This window comes from Rousettus aegyptiacus, unplaced genomic scaffold (genome assembly GCF_014176215.1).
Source record: "Rousettus aegyptiacus isolate mRouAeg1 unplaced genomic scaffold, mRouAeg1.p scaffold_m13_p_2, whole genome shotgun sequence".
In the NCBI taxonomy this organism is placed as follows: domain Eukaryota; kingdom Metazoa; phylum Chordata; class Mammalia; order Chiroptera; family Pteropodidae; genus Rousettus; species Rousettus aegyptiacus.
Window position 1 is genome coordinate 22,231,682 of NW_023416295.1, and position 18,795 is coordinate 22,250,476.

The 18,795-nt window shown below is 40.2% G+C and overlaps 1 long non-coding RNA gene across 1 annotated transcript in view; it reads left to right on the forward strand.

Annotated features, from left to right (window-relative positions):
- Positions 1 to 13,969, forward strand: part of LOC107505171 — a 37,924-nt gene extending 23,955 nt beyond the window's left edge. Inside the window, exons 3-7 of the long non-coding RNA XR_001595653.2 lie at positions 4,775 to 4,846; positions 4,958 to 4,995; positions 5,110 to 5,205; positions 5,393 to 5,543; positions 8,819 to 13,969. This is a non-coding gene — a long non-coding RNA (uncharacterized LOC107505171). The remainder of the gene's footprint in view (positions 1 to 4,774; positions 4,847 to 4,957; positions 4,996 to 5,109; positions 5,206 to 5,392; positions 5,544 to 8,818) is intronic.
- The last annotated feature ends 4,826 nt before the right edge of the window (positions 13,970 to 18,795 follow it).

An 18,795-nucleotide genomic window follows, 5' to 3' on the forward strand; every position in this document is an offset into this window, starting at 1 on the left:
TAAGAGTTTAATCGAGCCCTATTTAGCTTCATTTTACTTACGGTTCTAACTAGCTTGGTATCCTAGTTACTGTTTCCACAGCAAATGAGAAAGGGAAGGAAACTGCTAAAGGAAGCCACACTGACAAACTCAAAATCAAAACGTGACCACTGCTGGCAACAGAGGAGACAAAAAAACCCCCAAAACAACAATAATGAAAAAACCTTTTTAAAACAATGTCATCAACATGCAAACGAATACTGGTGTTCTATCTACTCTATGGAACGGCGAAAGAACTGAGGTTCACAGCCAGAAAAAAAATAGTTTAAATTGCATTGAGTACTCTTTACAAGGCAAGGAAATGAATAATTTATTTTATGCTCTTAAGTCCTCTCATGCAGTATTGACTCAATATGATTATTCCCCTTGTGTAATGTATTTTAGAGAGATTTCCCAATAAGTGGGTTTTAAGCGATGAAAAAAGTGGACTCAAAAAGTTCTGGGAAACTTTACTCTCTAAACAACTGTTTCCCATGGAGTTTGATTAGCGAAGAAAAATGTCTTCCAGCAAACCGGTTAGGTAGCAATAGGGAGCGATTTCTCTTTTCTCTACTTCTCTGCACAAGGGGGCGATGTGGACCAGCCTTTGCCTCTAATTCAGTCCCGCAGTGCTGTCTTGAGAGTGCGCTTCAACAGTCACCAAACTAACTGCCTGTCCTTCAACAGTGACAGTTAATCAGGGTAGGCAGATGTTGAGACATTTATCCATCCTCTTAGAAATTTTCCAGGAATGTTAGAGATGAGCGGGAATGGAAGGGCCTGGGAAATAATGCTTCACCAGAAAGAAAAGAATTTGGGAATTTTTTCAGTGTTGTATAACAAAGATGTCATTCGTTTCTTGTTTACCTTGTCTAATAAGTAAACAATGATATTCCAGTTGTGGCATTGGCTAACCAGGATATTATTGTGTGTGCACGCACTTAAAATTAGCTGAAAATAGTGAATAAAGAATTTTTTTGCTCCGTTCCGGAATCTTGCCAATTCATATATCTCTTTAATCTTATTACTGTTAATATTACCACTTTATTTTGTCCAGTCATTGTTATTTCATCCTCTATTTTTCTTCTTCATTTTTTGGGGGGTCTTACATGCTGTGGTAGACAGAATAATGGCCCCCAAAAGATGTGCATGTCCTAATCCCCAGAACCTGTGAATATGTTATGTTACATGGCAAGGGAAAAGACTGCTGATGGAAATAAAGCTGGCCTTCAAATAAGGAGATTATCCTGGATTATCTGATGGACCAGATGTAATCACAAGGGTCCCTAAATGAGCAAGGCAGAAACAAAAAAGTTGGAAACAGAGAAATGGCATTGTGAGAAGGACCTTCCCTGGCTTTGAAAATGGAAGGGAAGTTAGAAAAGGCAAGAAAATGGATTCTCACCTAGAGCCTCTAGAAGGGAAGGCAGCCCTGGAACACCTCAATGAGCCCAGTGAGACCCATTTTGAACTTCTGGCTTCCAGAACTCTAGGATAATAAATTTGTGTTTTTTAAGTGGCCAACTTTGTGGTAATTTGCTCCAGTAGCAGTAGGAAACTAATACACATGCTCATAAATTACATTTAAGACGTCTTTATGAAGTGTTTATTATATGCTTAACATTGTGCATGGGGAGAAGATTCAAAAATAGTATAAATGTCGTTACACCTTTTCACAAGCATTGATATTTTAGAAGATTAAGTAGGGTTTTATTTCTGTTATACTGACCTTTAGCTATCATTATGTGATGCTTATAGTTTCATAGGTAACTATTGATTCATCTAATCATCCATACTTATTAGTGCCTTCTCGGTGCCAGGCATTGTGCATACACAGATAAGGGAGACAGAAAGATGAACAAGATACAGATACTCAACAGGATCAAGCAGGATTCTTCATCTCCACTATACCCAATCTGCAACTCCTGCAATCTTTTTCCAACCTCTCAGTTCCTCAAATGCCAAATCTACAAAGTAGTTGAAGCAGAGGTTTTCAACCAGTGGTGTAAGTGAGAGTTACTGCTGTGATGGGTGGGACAGGACAGGCAAAAATACAATGCCTGGGACTGGCCCTGGAGATTCTGATTCAGTAGTCTAAGGAAGCATTTGGTTATAAGTTTTTTGGCAAAAGCTCCCTAGGTAATTCTATACCTTGCTTTAGACAGTATTATAAATATGGGGGTGGGGGGAGAGGCCTCCCCCATATAGGTGGCACCATGTTAGTTGATTACAATGTAATGCAATTATAAATTAACAACGAAAAGCCACTCAAAATCTATACATTTGGAAATTAACAAAGCACATTTTAAAATAATTTTCTGGATAAAGAGGGAGTTAGTAAAATGCAAAATATTCAGAAAAAGAGAAGCCACAATGAAAGTGGTACATACTAAAATTATAGAAAGTAACCAAGTGGTAGTCAGAGGGAAATTTATAGCCTTAAGTTTTTATTAGAAAATAATAAAGATTAAACAGAAAGTACCTAGCTCAAGAAGATACAAAAAGAACAACAAAAATAAATCCTAAAGAGTAGAAGTATTTAGAGCAGATTAAAGATAAAAACAAAATTAATGAAGCAAAATTACCTTAGTGGAATCGATTAACAAAACCAAAAGTGTTCTTTGAAAAAAGATGAATAACAAACTTGATGATAAATATATAGTATTATTATTAGTTGTAGTATTAGTAGCACTTGTAGTGGTAATAGTAGTATTAAGCAAACATGTATATAATTCTTTTATCAGAGCCATTTATTACCTACCAGATATATATATATGCATGTGCTTCTCTACATTTCCAGGCCTCTTGGCCATGAGTTTGATTGACGTTGACCTCTGAACTGTAAGCAGAGCAACATGTTTCATTTCTGAACCAAACCATTTAAGAATCTGTCTGTGATTCTTCAGCTTCCCTTCTCCCTCTCTCTGCTGCTGTGGCTTGATGGCTGTGTCCTCAGATAGTGAAGCCATTCAAGGAAGCAGCCTGGATTACTGAGTCCCCAAATGAAAGACAGATGCTTTAAGGAGTTGCCCAACTGATGAAGCACTCTGTGTGCACAAGAAATTAACCTTTTTGAGTTAAGTCACTGGCTTGTGTTTTATTGTAGCATAGCCTATCTTATCCTAATTCATGTTCTTTCTAGAGTACCTCTCAGCAGTCTCGTTCACATGAAGCTGTCACTGATGAACCTCTCTGCCTCTTACTACCCATATATCTTTGAGCATCTTCTCTCCTTTTCAGTTTTCTCATGTATGAATGAGGGTAATTTTAGTTATCTGGTATAACTTGTTGGGAATATTAAATAATATAGAGTGTTACAAATAATGTTTAGCACAGAAATGGGTACACAATACCCTCAATAAATAGTAGTTATTATTATGAAAACCAGAAATTAGAAAACTGCTATTTAGTTTACCTAGAAATCGAAAATATAATCCAAAATAATATTCTCTGTTACCATGCTTTTCCACTCCTTCTGTAGCCTCAAACATTCCTGTTATTATTTGCTGGACTACAGTCAAGTTCTGATACCAAGACTTCTAATATGTTATCTAATATTTTTTGTTTTTTATATTTTAATATCTAGATTTCTCAAGGGGAACACTTAAAAATATTTTCATTGCTGTTATACAGATTTTACTTGCCCATGTTGAATTTAACTCAGAGTCCATATTTTTCCTTTCCTTCTTTTTTTCTCCTTTCTTCCTCCTCCCTCCATTGCTTCCTTCTGACCCTTACTCCTTAGCTTCCTTCCTCCTGTCCTTTATAATCAGGCATACCTCCAAACTGTATTCCATGAAACTCCCATAACATGGACTGAGCTTCTTTTGGCTTCCATCTAAATATCTGCTCTGCCACACAGAGGCTACCATTGCTCCAATTACTGCTTTCATGCTCATTTTGGCCTAAACATTACATTCTCCCAATGCACCGATTATTAATTTCAGCTCGTGAACATTTGATAATTTTTAACCCATGCTTTTTTTTTTTCAGTACTTCATAAACTTATTAGCTCCACATTTCCTATTGCTTATGAATTTTAAGTTCTTAAAGTAGATATCAAACAATCATAATCCAATCTAGTCTTGGAAAATACCTCAGTAATATAAGGGGGTCAATTCCTGGCCACCCACGGAAATTGTTTCAGGCAAAGTCAACAATTTCTTCCTTGTATTCTAAGACTATATCCATAAATTTGACACCAAGCTGCAGGAGAAATTGAGTTATCTAAATTGTCTCCAATAAAGAGAATTTTCACTTTCTGTAAGTGTTATAGTACATGGACTCTTTTAGGACTTAAGTATATTATTCATATTTTATTTCTAGAGAAGAAAATGTACCAATGATGTCGATAGTACTGTTAATATTAATTAACAGCTATCGTGTGGGGCTTATTATCTTTTCTCTGGAGAGGGGAGGGTCATCGTGAGGTATGGGGAGCTAGGGAGAGAATCCCTTCTTCAGGCATATTTGAGGAGGCTCCTTTAAGAATAAGAGTGGGAGAAGGGAGTACTATGTGCTTATAGCAGGGGCAGATTTGTGGTCAGCATTCTTGGCTCTTCTAGGGAGCGGGGCACTGCGGTGCATGTTCATTTCCAGGGCCAGGATGGTGTAGTGGTTAAGAACGCAGGCTTCGGAGGCAGATGTGGAGCCAGCGCTATCATTTGCTAGTTGCATCGCCTTGTATAAGTTACTTAACTTCACCAGGCCTTGGTGTCTTTGTTGCATCAGGACAGTAATCGTACCTTTCTTTTAGGGCTGTTGTGAGGAGTGAGTGAGAGAATGCACGGAGAACATTTAGTGCAACGTCAGGCACATGGTAAACTCAGTAAGTGTTTAGTATTGTTATGACTACTTTACTATTACTATTATTATTACATTTTATGATTTAATAATTTAGTTCGGTTGAAGAATGAGGGTGTTTTCACTCCTCCAATAGGTCATGTGATCCTTGACTTCGACCCCGGCCTTAAAATGGTAAGCTGTTATTTCTTTTGTGTTCTTTTTTTCCTTGACTATAAGGAAACAAACTTTTCTTCCTACTCTTTTTCTTGTCCATTTAAATCCAGTAAATCTCCTTGCCTAATGTAGGTTTCATTCTAAGCCATATAGATGTTGGAGAAAGTGGTTGCTCACTCCTGCCATTTGAAATATGGTACGGATTCAGACACAGTGGAGTCCTGCTGGGTGAGAGTTCCAGAACTCTGGGGGTGGGGGGGGGTGGTGGAGGGGTTGACTGCTTGGATTTAAAGGACTCTGCGCTCAGTCTCGCTGGCGCTGGAGTCTGGGGAGTTCGATGGGGCTGTTTTGGGTTTGGGGTCTGGGAAACTCCCCCTGTATTTGTGTGACCTTCCCGCAGGCCTCTTCCTTTCAGTTTAATCACATGCGGGGATGGGAGAGGAGCGCCATCTCAGTCCCTCCCTGGCCTTGGGCAGCTGCATGGACGCTGGAAGAAGTGAATGTCAGCCTCCGGCTGATGCAGAGAGGTGGCAAGGAAATGGGAGCCTGACAGCAGACGCGGCAAGGTCAGTACCCGAGCCGCAGGGAAGACGCTAAAAGGCGCGCGTTGGGATTCTTTTGGATTAAATTATCTATAATTGCTTCATCGCCTCATTCTGTTTTCGTGAATATATAACTGTCTTTTCCTCCCTATGCCTTTCCTTTACTCTCATATGACTATCACATGCACGCGCCTCTGTCACTTCTGGTCACCAGCTGTGCGGGTTCTCCCCCACCCCTGCAAGGTGGGTGTTCTACAATTTCACTCATTTCTGACGCTATCAACCTGAAGTTACACGAGAATGCCCCCCATTTCAGATGCCAATCTCAAGTAGTAGGTCCCCTGGTTACCCACAACTTGCATCCAACGTGGCTATAAATTGGAGGATGCTACATACAGCCTCTCCTCAGCTTCTATCAATTTGCTAGAGTGGCTCACAGAACTCAAGGAAACACTCACTTCCATTTACCAGTCTTTAAGAGATATCGTAAAAGATGCAGATCGTGAGCCAGATGAAGAGAGGCATAGGCAAGGTCTGCGAGGGTCCCGAGCACTGGAGCATCTGTCCCCGTGGAGCTGGGGTGCATCATACTCCCGGTACATGGCTGTGTTCACCAACCTGGAAACTCTCCGAACTCCATATTATTGGGATTTTTAGGGGGGCTTTGCCATGTAGGCATGATTGATTATTAACTGCGTTTCCCGTTCCTCTCCCTCCTCAAGAGAATGGGGCGGGGAGGGGGCAAGCCTGGAAGTTCCGAGCTTCTAATCACGGCTTAGTCTTTCTGGTGACCAGGCCCCATCCAGGGGCCATAAAGAGTAGCCTCATTAGACTAATACACACTTCGATCACCCAGGAAATTATAAGGATTTCAGGAGCTCTGTGCTAGTAACCATGGGCAGAGACCAATATACCATATTTTCTGTTATCTCACACTCATACACCAACTGGCACCATCCTCACAACAGCCTTGCCTCTATTTTTTATAGAAAAAAAAAAAATGGAAGCTTTTCCCAATGCATCTTCTTAGTAAGTGGCAATGCAGTCCCTGGCTCCTGGTCCTACTATTCAGAGTGTTTTCGCTGGGCTGAACTTATTCCTAGGTAAGGACCTAGGGTATGGCTTGAGGTCCACTGGGACAATCTACAAATTACTTCTACTTTTCTGCATGATTTTCTGAAATTCCATAATTTTAATCAATGATCAATTATACATTTGATGTAGTCAGTACTTCTCCAAGCCCTCTCTTACAAAATGTGAAGAATCTCTAGTAAGGATAGGTAAATCATAAATGGTAAATCAGTTCGCCAAATTAATTTCTCTTGGACAGCCAGCTGAGATCAGGGCAGTTAGGGATAGAATTTCCGATGACAAATTGAGAGGGGAAATCTCTGGAGTTTGAAGCACTATTTGAGATGTACAGGCTTAGGAGTGTTTATTGGTTTTCTGTTGCTGTATAACCAATTACTACAACCTTACTAGCTTAAAACGACACACAATTATTATCTCATAGTTTCTGTACTTCGGAAATCTGGGTATGGCTTAGCCGAGTCCTCTGCTCAACATCTTGGAGAGCTGCTATCAAAGTGCTGCTGAGCTGCATTCTTTTCTAGAACTTGGAGTCTTCTTCCAAGCTCTCATGGCTGTGGGCAGGATTCACTTCCTTCCTGGGAGCTGAAGCCCGCAGCTGCCAGAGGCCATGTTCAGTTTCCTGTCACATGGCCCTCTCCATATGCAGTTCACATGATAGCAACTTGCTTCTTCAAGGCTAGCCACAGATTTTCTTTCTCGAGTCTCTAAGTGAGTCTCTAAGATGGAGTATTATATAGAATAATATCATGGGAATGATATTTTGAGATTTCACCTGAAAATCCAGATCTTTGAGTGAAACTGGGCCCACATTCTTAGTGGGAAACAGCTGAGAGAGCTGAGTAGCACCAGTGGCTGCAGGGCTTGGACATGGGAGGACTCTTCAGTTTTCCAGAGTCTCCTCTTTCCTGAGATGCTGCATATGCACTGCCATCCCTCCTACTTCATTTACTGTGCCTTTCTGTCGTGGGTATTTGAGTTTGTGACCCAGGATCACATGCTTGAAGAAACCGATGAAGTGTATGACTTATGACTCTAGGAAATGGAATAGGAGGCTGTGATTAGAGAAAGGGCATGGGGCTGAAGCAGATCTGGCCCCGTACCACCTCATTTGTCCAATGAAAACACAAAAGAATGTGGGACCCGCTCCTGGCTCGGCACTCGCATGTGCGGATTTGAGCCTATGATTTTATCTCTTTAAGCCTCAGTTTCCTTATCTGGGAAGCCTTTCTTCCTCTGGAGTTTCTAATTCCAATATGCTGGGGTCAAGGCCTAGGAATCTGTAATTTTGAGGATCGCCCAGGGTAACTCTTAATGGTCGGGCAAGTTTGGAGAACGAGTACATTCACAACCGGACATTAGCCAGCAGCCCCGGGCTCAGGAATAAGAGCCAGTTCTGGGGGAAAGGTGTTGGCCATTGGGCTCATGTCAGCAGGCTAGAATTCAGGGAAATATTTCAGTTCCAGAAGGAATAGCCTCAGGGAGAAAATATTGAGAAGTTAAGAAGAATCCGAGAAACTAAGGCAGAAACCAAACCGTATAGACTGGGCCGCCGTGGTGGAGTAGGGGGAAGGGTGTGTGTAGCACACTGGGTTCCTTCACGCCCACCTCTTCCCAGCCCCTAGCAGCTGGCTTTCTATAGTTTGCAAGCTGCCGGTGGGTCAGGGCTACCCCGTCCAGTAAAAACCAGGAATTCAGTAAATGTTGGCTGAATAAGCGAATCAATAAAAAGTAAACGTTTGCCGGGCTCCGGTGCTTGGTGTCACTTGAATGCACTCTCCCGCTCTGAACCTCTCTGAGATATGGACAGTTCCGTCTCTCGTGTTTCTACCAAACTGAGTGCAATTACAGAGCGATTACAGTTAATGAGGGGCCCAATTTATAGAAAATCTTTTATTTCTAGCCAAAAGCAAATGAAGTACCTCCAGTGTACCGGTTTAAAATGCAAAGCTATAATTTTTCATTAAAAAAGAAAATTCTTTTTGTTTTTGGATTTCAAATTCTGGAACACATTTTCCCCGCCAAGGGGGATTTTTCTAGTAACTTACAGGTGTGGGAAGCCTCACTGTATGCAAACTTGGATTTTGTCATTACAATACCATGTTTGAACATATGACAATTTTAAGTAGCCTATTATGTGATTGTTATAAAGCTCTGCGGTTTAAAAAAAACATGATACTTATCGAATTGTACACTTTAATATTGTGCAGTCTATTGTTCATCTATCAGATATCAATAAAGCTATGAAAACAAAGGGACATGAAGTGCAGAAGGACACACATGTTTTATGAAGTCCTGCTCCAGGTAAGATTTTACTTCCCGTAAAATATGGTTTGGTCAGTTGATTCACATATTTTTGGTACTATCTCTTTGGCACATGACATTGGTTTGGTTTAATAACCCAAGAGAGCCTTTAAATATTTCATAGCTGATAGTCCTGATGAGGATTTAACTTGTACCAAAGTTATTTTTTATTTATGGGCTTCTGGGGCATCCATAGTGCTCCATGAAGCATGGGAAAGACAAGTTTATGCCGTGGGCCTTCTGTGAGCGCTTAGCATTTCGATAGCAGTGACAGGCATGAGCATGAGTGGCTTTGCGAATTATTTGGAATGATAGCCTCCTGGTAGGAAAGACATGCTCTCCTGCCTGGGGGGGAAAATGATTACGTGGGGTATGGTCACCAGTAATTGCATTTGGAGTCATTTTTCTAAAAGTGGTGATGAACATTTAAGGGGCAGAAAGATTGGGGAGGATAGATGGGGAAAAGAAAGGCATTTTGAAATGAGGGATGTAGCATGACCACGTCACAAAGGTGCTGTGTCTGGTATATTTATGGTATGTATATGGAGAAATAGAATTAAATGAAGTTGAGTAGAGTGGTGGGCTCATATTTTGAAGGGTTTGGGGAGTTAGGCCTTAGAATGCTTGCAAATGGAAGTAGAATATTTTCTATTGAAGGTTTCTGAGTAGAGGAAGGCCACAATAGTAATTAAATTTTTATTGAAGGATTATCATACACAGGTAATGATATAAGTGCTCTTATCGTATATTGTCTCACAGCAACCCTGTGGTGGAAACACTATTTTCAGTCTCTCTTTTTTTGAATGAGGAAACTGGGCGCAGTAAAATGGGAAATTTAACCCAGGCTGTTTGGCTTTACAGCCAATGCACTTAGTCAGACATCTATCTGGTACTCCTCAGTGTGGTAAGTGGCAAGGAAGGTTAATCTGGTGGTGATGCTCAGGGTTGATTGGAAGGAGCAAAAGCCTGGCGATGAGAAATCTATTAGCAGGCTATAGCAATGATTCCATGTGTACCAGAAACCATTTGCATTTTTGCTTCCCACCTCTCCATCACTTGGTTTTATCCATTGCTACTAGTCCAATGCTAATTCCGGGCCCCATTATTTTCAGCCTCCTACTTTGCTCCCCTGCAATCCATTCTCCCCTCATCAGCCAGAGGATCTTTGTAAAGAGCAAATCTGAGTATGTTGCTCCCATGATTAAACCTGCTATGTAAAATCCAAACTCAGGTTACGAGGTCCTTCATGAGCTGGCTCTCCTTGTCCTCTCCAGCCCCATTTCTAGTCGCTCAAGTCCTTTCACATCAAAAAATGTTTGCTGTGATTATTAGGCCATCACAACCCACCTATTAAACCATTGTGTTTGCTAAATGGAGAAAGTGGGTAGGAATAGAGATTAAGAATTGTACGAGATTAATAGGCAGATGTCTGATTTTAACACTTCCTCCCACCTACAGGCCTGAGGCCAGGAAACCCATTCCGGGCCCTCAGCTACCTTTCCTTTTAGAATGTGTCCAGCAAATATTTTCCTTCTTAGCACTGCCCTTTCAGAGGGTCGGTTTCCAGGCCTCTGTCCTCTGAATCTCTCGTGGCTCCTGGCTCTGTTGCCTAGAAACCTGGGGCCCAGCCTCGCTTACTGCAGCTCCAGCTCCAGGAAGCCAGCCTCAGAAATGTCCTGCTGCCTTGGGAAGAGAATTCAGATCATTTCAAGGAAAAAAGAGAGAGTGATTCAAAGATGAGTCGATGGTTTCAAGATGGCTGACACAGAGAATGACTAAGAGAAGAAAGCTGGTGCCAGTGAAGAGGGAGGAACTGGCCATGACTGTGAAGGGCAGGGAGCCTGTGGAGGCAGCAAGGCCGGATTTCAATCCCAGTGCCTGACCTCAGGCCGGCTGCCCAACTGCCCCCAGCCTCAGCTCACTCTCCCTCTCGTGGGGCCAATTGCAGCGCGTGCTTTACAGGAGTGTCTTGAGGGTCAAAGTAAAAGTGATTCTCGGGCGCTAAGCATGATTGCCCATGGAAAGAAGCACCCTCTGAAAGTCAGCTGCCATTAATTTAAGTGGGAAGCGACAACACAACGGTATGTCCTATACCAGCGACTTTCAAACTTTTGGGTTATAGAAGGGCCCCTTTACGCTCTTAAATATGTCGGGACCCCAAAGAGCTTTTCCTTATATGTTTAACTAGTGACATTTACCACTTTACAAATTAAAACTGAAATGTTTAAAAATATTAATCCATATCAGAACAGTTAAAACCCATTATATATTAACATATTTTTTAATTGTAGTATTCTAATTGTAGTATCATAATTTTAATTGTAGTATCGTAATTTGTTTCTTAATTCTGAGGAGTGGAATAGCTGGGGGGTAGGATATGGACATTTTTAACTTTAAAAAGAAGTTTGGCAAAGCGATTGAACCACAAAATAAAAAAAATAATCATTTTTTTTCTAAGACAAAAGTAATTGGAAGAGTGGCATTGCTTTACATTTTTTGCAGATCTCCTTAACTGACGATCTGACTTAACTGAAGATGGCTGGGTGATCATGCAGTCTGTTGCAGCATCACGTATCAGGTAGCCTCTGGAAAAGTCCACTGCACACTTGTGACAGAATGAGAGTTAAATGGACAAAGAATGTCTTGGTGCTACTGTGAAATAGTTGTGACCTTGGTGACCGAAGGAGTCTCGGGGATCTCGCAGACCACACTTTGAGTACCACTGACTTATGGGATCATTTTGAAAAAAAGAAAACAAAACAACCTTTTCAATCTGTGAATAAATATGCCAAAAATGAGATTACGTGTCACTTCCACCACGTGATCAAAAATTAAAGAGTCTGACAGAGTCAAGTGTTTCTGAGGACGTGAAACATCAGGAATTCTCAGCTTCTGCTCGCAGGAATAAAAATTGATTCAAGCACTTTATCAGACGTTACCAAAGTTCTCTTTACAGTTAAAAATGTTCATACTCTACCACCAGCTATTCCACTCCTCAGAATTAAGAAACAAATTGTGATAGTGTTATATAATAGAACACTACAATTAAATGCTACAGTGAATAGTAACAGTAATAGAATATTATCATAAGAAACCACTAGAGCCATAGTAATATGAAAACAATCTCAAAACAATTTTGAGCAAAAACTGAGTAAAAGAGATGAAAGCCGAGTGTACCATTTATGCAAAGTTTGAAAATAGGCCCAACAAAACTTTGTGTCACTGATGGAAGCATACACAGTGCACAGCGGGGAAAGTATACAATCATGCCCGGGGTAAGAAACACCAAATTTAGGACGATGACAATCCCTGAAGAATGAGGACAAGTGATGAAATCACAGAGGAGTTTTGGGAAGCTTTAACTATATCCATAATGTTTAATTTATCTATTTTTAAAATCTGAATGAAAAAAAAAAAACTAGTTAAGTTCTGTTTAAGTATGTATTTATTTATCTGGGAAAGAGAATGTAGCAAGAAAACAAAGCCATGACAATGAAAAAAACTCTCTTCCAAAAGCCTGTGGGTAATGACCCTGGACTCCTTCACTCACATTGACTGTATGGAAGGGGTCCAGTTAGGAGCAGCTGGGCTTCAAATGTTTTTGTAATCCCTTCTTTGGCATTTACCATGAATTTTCTGAATGAGACATTTAAGCACATTGCATAAAGACCTAGACTGCTTGTCTGCTCAGTGCACACAAACCTATTGACCTCACAACCTGTCTGACCAATGGAAAGAGATTGGCAGGGTTGAGAAGTAGTTCCCTGGGAAAGTTTGTTGTGACTCGGAGAGCCCGGAGCAGATCTTCTCCCTGGCGGCCTTGCCTTGATCCTCTTTAACCTCCTTTTCCAGCCAGGTTTCAAGATCAGGGATTCTCATGTTTCTCAGTCAAGGTATTCAGGGGTAGGATCTCAATCTGACAGGAGAGTCTGGGATATGTGTTTCTGTGGGTGGAAGGCCTGGGAATTTGGGGCTGGAAGATATGGGGTTGGGATGCAAAACTTCTGGGCCAAATCTCTGAGTTGGAACAACTCTTGATTCTTAATCAGCTTGAATCACTACTTGAAAGTGATTTTTCTCTTTTGTGTTCCACTATAGAAAAAGGTCACAGTCCCACAGAGCCTCCTGGGGTCTGCCATACAGGTGATACTCAGCCACTGATGACTCCAGAATTTCCTTATAGGCAGGGTTTAGAGGTGCTGATTTGGTTGGAAGGGTTTGAAGATGTGTTTATATGTCATTTTTCACAAAATGGAGGCAACATTGTTTGTCTCCGATGGCGAGATGGAGGTCAAGGCTCAGATACTGGCCCATTTCCTCTTCCCCAACCTCCTCCCCTACCCTCCCAACCTCCCCTCCTGCCCCCAGTTCCCCTATTAAACTCAACAGGAGTTAATACTCCTTCTTTTCCTCCTCCACTCTTCTCAATGCCCGAAGTGAGCACTCAGCTTAGGGATTTGGGCAAAAGATGCAGAGACTAAAAATAAAAGGCAAAAAGGAAAGTTAAAAATTTTAAGAATTCTCGAAGAGTCTCTAATATGAATTTGTCCTGATATTCATTGAAACATAGGTCCAATTCATTAAAAGTACCTTTTAAATTATAAATTTTAAAACAACAATAATAAGAAGAACATACTAAAAAAAGATACTATTCATCATTCCAACCCAATTGCTCTCAGTTTTTGGACATTCCTTCCTATTCCTTATTACACTGAGGTGTTTGTACAGCTGTAGATTATTGGGCATTTGCTTTTTGTCTTACTATTGTCACTACACATTTCTCTATGCTCCTACCTAGTCCTCACACTTTAGAGTTTTTTTTTTTTTTTTGAAGCAGCTCTATTTTTTCCAGTTTTATTGAGATATAATTGACATGTAACATTGTGTAAGTTTCATGTGTACGACATGGTTAGAGGTATGTATATATTACAAAGTGATTAACACAATTAGTTCAATTAACATCTATCACCTCACATAGTTACAATTTTTTCTTTTGATGAGAACTTTTAACATTTATTCTCTTAGCCAACTTTCAAATATACAATGCAGAATTATTAACTATAGTCACCATGCTTTACATTAGATCCCCAGAACATATTTATCGTATAACTGAAAGTTTGTACTTTCTGATCACCTTTTCCCCCACCCCCTACCTCCACCTCTAATAACCACCAACATGTTCTCGGTTTCTATGAGTTCAGTTTTTTAGAGCCCACACGTGCACACTTATTTTTTTTTTTTTTTAATGTCTGGTAGTAGTCTGTTGAATGCATATTAATGGATTAGAGAAAGTTTCTTCATTCTAATTCAGGGAGAACATGAAGACCTCATAGAGTTGACTCAAGAATTAAAAGTTACCGTAGATAGAGCATATTTACAGTAAGAAGTATCTAGACAGAAGAAAGACTAAAATGTTGGCTATTATTATCTATAGCTGTATCTTCACCTTTGTTCTTTTATAAAGCCCTACCAATTTAATGAAAGTCTGGGCCTCTCCAATGACACCCTGCCGCCTCTGGATTCTAGCAGCTCAATTAGCTTCATCTTCCTTTTTTACCCTGGAAGAGCAACTTTCAATGCTGAAAGAGTGGGGTGAGGGCTTGAGTAGGGGCTCCGGGATGAGGCAATTGCAAAAGTCCATGCATTCCCATTCATTCATGCTACAACAAATATTTTTTAAGCACCACTTATGTTTTGAGCCAATCACGGAGCAAGGCTGCTAGGCCTTGAAAATACAGATGAAAGATGTTTTCTGCTCTCAAGTTGCTCATAGCGCACGGAGGAAGAAGTTACAGAAAGAGCAGGTGGGAACAACACCGTGCCTGGGGGCTCGGAGAGGAGCCTAACCCACACTGGGCTGATGCTCAAGCTGTGCTGAGGAGGGTCTTTCTGGGAATAGTCAACTTGTTAGACAATAACATTAGAAAAGATACTCAGGAGACAGATCATGAAGGACCTTGTGTGCTGTGATAGGAGGGTCCCCTATCTCACAGCAGGCCATGTAAGGAGTTGTAAGGGGCAGAAGAAATGGGTGATGGAAGTTTACTCTTTCCTGCCACACGTTTTCCTTTGTTTCCTCTTCTTCTGCTCCTACATATTTGTCTTACAATAGTTTACAAGGTGATAGTTGGGGAAGAGGAGGGGAGAGGAGAGATAGAAGGAGAAAGAATTCAAATAATGACAGTGGAGGGGAGAGGAGAGGAGAGGAGAGTTTTCGGAGCCACCTGGCTGGTACCATCATTTGTGTTTAAGAGATATATGTAATTTTGGCATCTAAAAGCCAGAGACTGTCTTAGAAAATAAATTTCCCATTCTACACAACAATTCATCAGACCTAAGCTTCACCTCCTAGTTATTTATGAGTTTATATGACTTATATTGACAGGCAAGTTTTTTCTGAGTTTGGTTCTTCATTTTGTAAGTTTATTTTAGAATCTTGTTTTCCATGACCAAGTTAAAAGTGAAGAATATTGATATTTGGGGCAAAGAAAGGCATTATTCTGATAACTGCTCATCCCAAATCAACTTTTTTTCCTTAATAATGAAGCAATTAAATAAAGTGAGCTGGCGTTTTTGCTTATAATATATGAATAACTGTGACTGTAGATTTAGCAGGTGATATATTGACACATCAATTTTGTAAGATTTAAAAAATAAACTTCTTTAACCTAACTTTTTAAACTTCTCTGCAGTTAAAAATATTATATAAAGTTTTAAAAAATACTGAGTTTGATTTAAATATTTGTACTTCTAGTATGAGTCTAAGCCTAACTGATGCCTAGGATATTATTTGAATATCTGGAAGAACATGTAGATTCCTTTAGCAATACATTTCCATGAACTCCTTAGATGTTACATGAAAACTTTTTAGTGGAACAGATATAATTTCGGAGTGATAAAGCTTTCAACTTTAAGAATAAACTACATAATTTACAAATCCACTATGGTCTAGAAGATTCTACATGTCATGATAGAGTTTAGTTTTGGAACAAGAAATAGTAACTAAAATTGACTGGAAAAGTCTAGTGGGAGATCATTCAAAAGCCTCACAGTGAAGAAACTAGGAGGAAAATAACACAGACAGTGATTTTATCAAAATGGGGCATAAAAAGAAATAGTTGAGGAGACTTTACAGAAAAAAGAAATCTGTTTTTCTTCCAAATATTTTCCAAAAATCAAACCTGTAAACTTACATAATGTGCAGTTGGCAGTGTTTCCTTGTACTTCTTTTATGTGTATCTTGGCTTGTGGCCATGTAGGCAGAATTAGAAGGCGTGCGCTCCTCAAAACCAGTAAGGGGAGAGAAAGGGCAGACCCAGTGAGCAGTCGCTGTTAGTGAAGACTGTGGCCAGCTGCTTGGACCAGAGTCCTGACTTCTTTGGCTTAGAGAGGGAAAAATGATGTTTTCCTTACGTGCCTAGGAATCTGGGCAGGGCAGTCCAGGACAGGTGCTAGGGCCTGAGGAAGTCTCTGAGGACTTGGGCTCCTTCCCACTGCTTCATGGTCATCTTGGCCCACTGCCCAAGATTGTGTTTATGCTCCAGGCAAGAAAAAGTGGGAGGAAGTGGTGCATAGGTGAAAGGCAGAAGCCTGCCAGGGTTGGTTTCCTGGAGTCTCCGCCCTGTGATTTTTGCTTCCAATTGTTTATCAGCCAGCACTGATTTCCATGGCCACCTCTAACCATAAGGAAATCTAGGAGTGGGGAAGGGGGTGTTTAACTGGGTGCTTTGCCACTCCAAATAGAATTGAGTTGTCTTGATAAGGAAGAAGGGGAGAATGGGAGAATGCTTTTATTCTTAAATTAAAAAATATTTAGTTTTTTCTGTTTGCCATTAAATGAAAGGTAGGATTTATCTATTTGACCTTTCATCTCCTGATGAAAGGGGGGCTTATCGTTGCAATTTTAGGTGTTTATATCTATAAAATAATTAGACAACAATCCAATGAATATAAGGGTATATTGTCTTCATTTATGTTTTTTCTTTCATTTATTCATAATGCTAATGTACCTATTGAACTGAAGTTTCAGGGATATTTTCATTGAATTATTTGGTTAAATGTGACCAGTGGTACAGAAAAACGTAATGGGAGCATTAGACACTTGGACTCTTACTGCATCGGGGTTTGTTGGATGGTCTCACATCCTTTTTGTTTCTTGGTTTCTTTATAACATACAAGATTTAGCAATCACCCCACAGTGTAAGGGTTGGGTAGGCAAGAGGCTAACGTAAGACAGTGAGGAACATGTGTGGACTCAGAACTCAGACCACCTAGATTTCTCTTCCAGGTCTGTCATTTACTAGCTGTGTAACCGGGGCCATGTGCCTCAGTTTCCCTATCTGTAAAGTGGGGTAATGGTGGTACAAACCGCACAGGGCTTTTGTGGAGATCACGTTAATATATGTAAAGTGTTTAGAAAGAACTTGGCACATAGTAAGTAATATAAGTTAGATACTATTATATGGTATTTCCAATTGTTTATTTAGAAGTAAAATAGGATCGGTGTAGAAGTATAGGCTTGTCTTTCCCCCATGCATGTTTTTATGAGTGTTTATATGGCATCCCTTTCCTGCCTTCTCCCTTCTCTCCTTTCCTTTCCCCTCCTCCTCACACATGTTGCTTGTGTCTGCTTTCACATCTTTGGCTGGGCCAGAGGGGACAAAGGAGCAGCTCAGGTGGCTTCAGAGGCTGGAGAAGCAGCCCTGCAGGCTGAATGCCATGGACCAGTGTGATGGGCTCTTGAGCTGAGTGGTAATCAAAATAAAGCAGTGGGACCTGCCAGGAGAGATGTTGATTTCAACTGTCAAACATATTCCTTTTGGACTCTTCCCAGGACTCTTGACCCTACCCTGCCGTGGTTTGAAATGAGTTCTTTTAGGCTCTCATTAATCCTCACATCTATTTTTCTCTTTCCGTATCTGGTATCTAAACTGCATGAGAGCTAGCACCACATACTTGGCCAGTATTCTGCCCAGACCTCTCCTGAATGTCCAGTTCCCTCTCTTTGTTGCAATTCAAAGAGTGAGGCCAGGGGTTCGAGGCCCAACTTAGGTTGTTAATCAACAGAGAAATGTGGCTACTTTATGTTTTTCCCCTTCAATTTTCTCCTGAATCAAAATTATAAGTAGGGCGCTATGTGACCTATTGGTCAAAAAGGGAATAATCAGGCAAATGAATTTTGATAATAATGACTATTATGAACGTAACATTAATAATGAATATCAAAGATTTGGCTCAAAGACAATAAGGGCAAAGACTCTATGAGTCTTCTCTCTCCCTTTGTCCAGGTCATAATTTTTTCCTTAGTTCATAACTTACCTCTAGATAGAGTGGTGATAGGATTTTTAAAAGTAAGTAAAAATTTTTATCCAAAAAAGTAACTTGCTCATTTTTATCCTGAATAATTCCTTGATCAATGAAGCCCTATTTCGTCTTATACTGTTTGCAAACAAAAAAGGAACAATAATCCGCACCAAAAGGCAAATCTGAGAATGCATTTAAAATCCCTTTATTTTCCTATTTAGAGAAATTTCTGGAGAGTGATTTTCAAAGGAAAACAGTTCCAGCACTTGTGTCTAAATATATCTTCTTGCTTTTGTTTTACTTCAACCTGAGTGTTTTTAAAATTCATGTGTACAGTTGATCTTCTTTTGTTAAGGAATGAATTTTTTAAATTCCTTTTTAATTTATACAACCCCGAGCTGCCACATTTCTTGTTGAGAGTATTTTTCTTTCTGCATCTGAAGAGAGTGATGTCTTGTCAGCGTATTTGATATCGTGGGAGTGATTTTTGTTTTATTATAGAAAAGCATTTAGTTCATTCTTTCTCTCATCTTCCTGGCTGGAGAGAAATTAAACAGTGACAAATCGAGCTCTCACAACT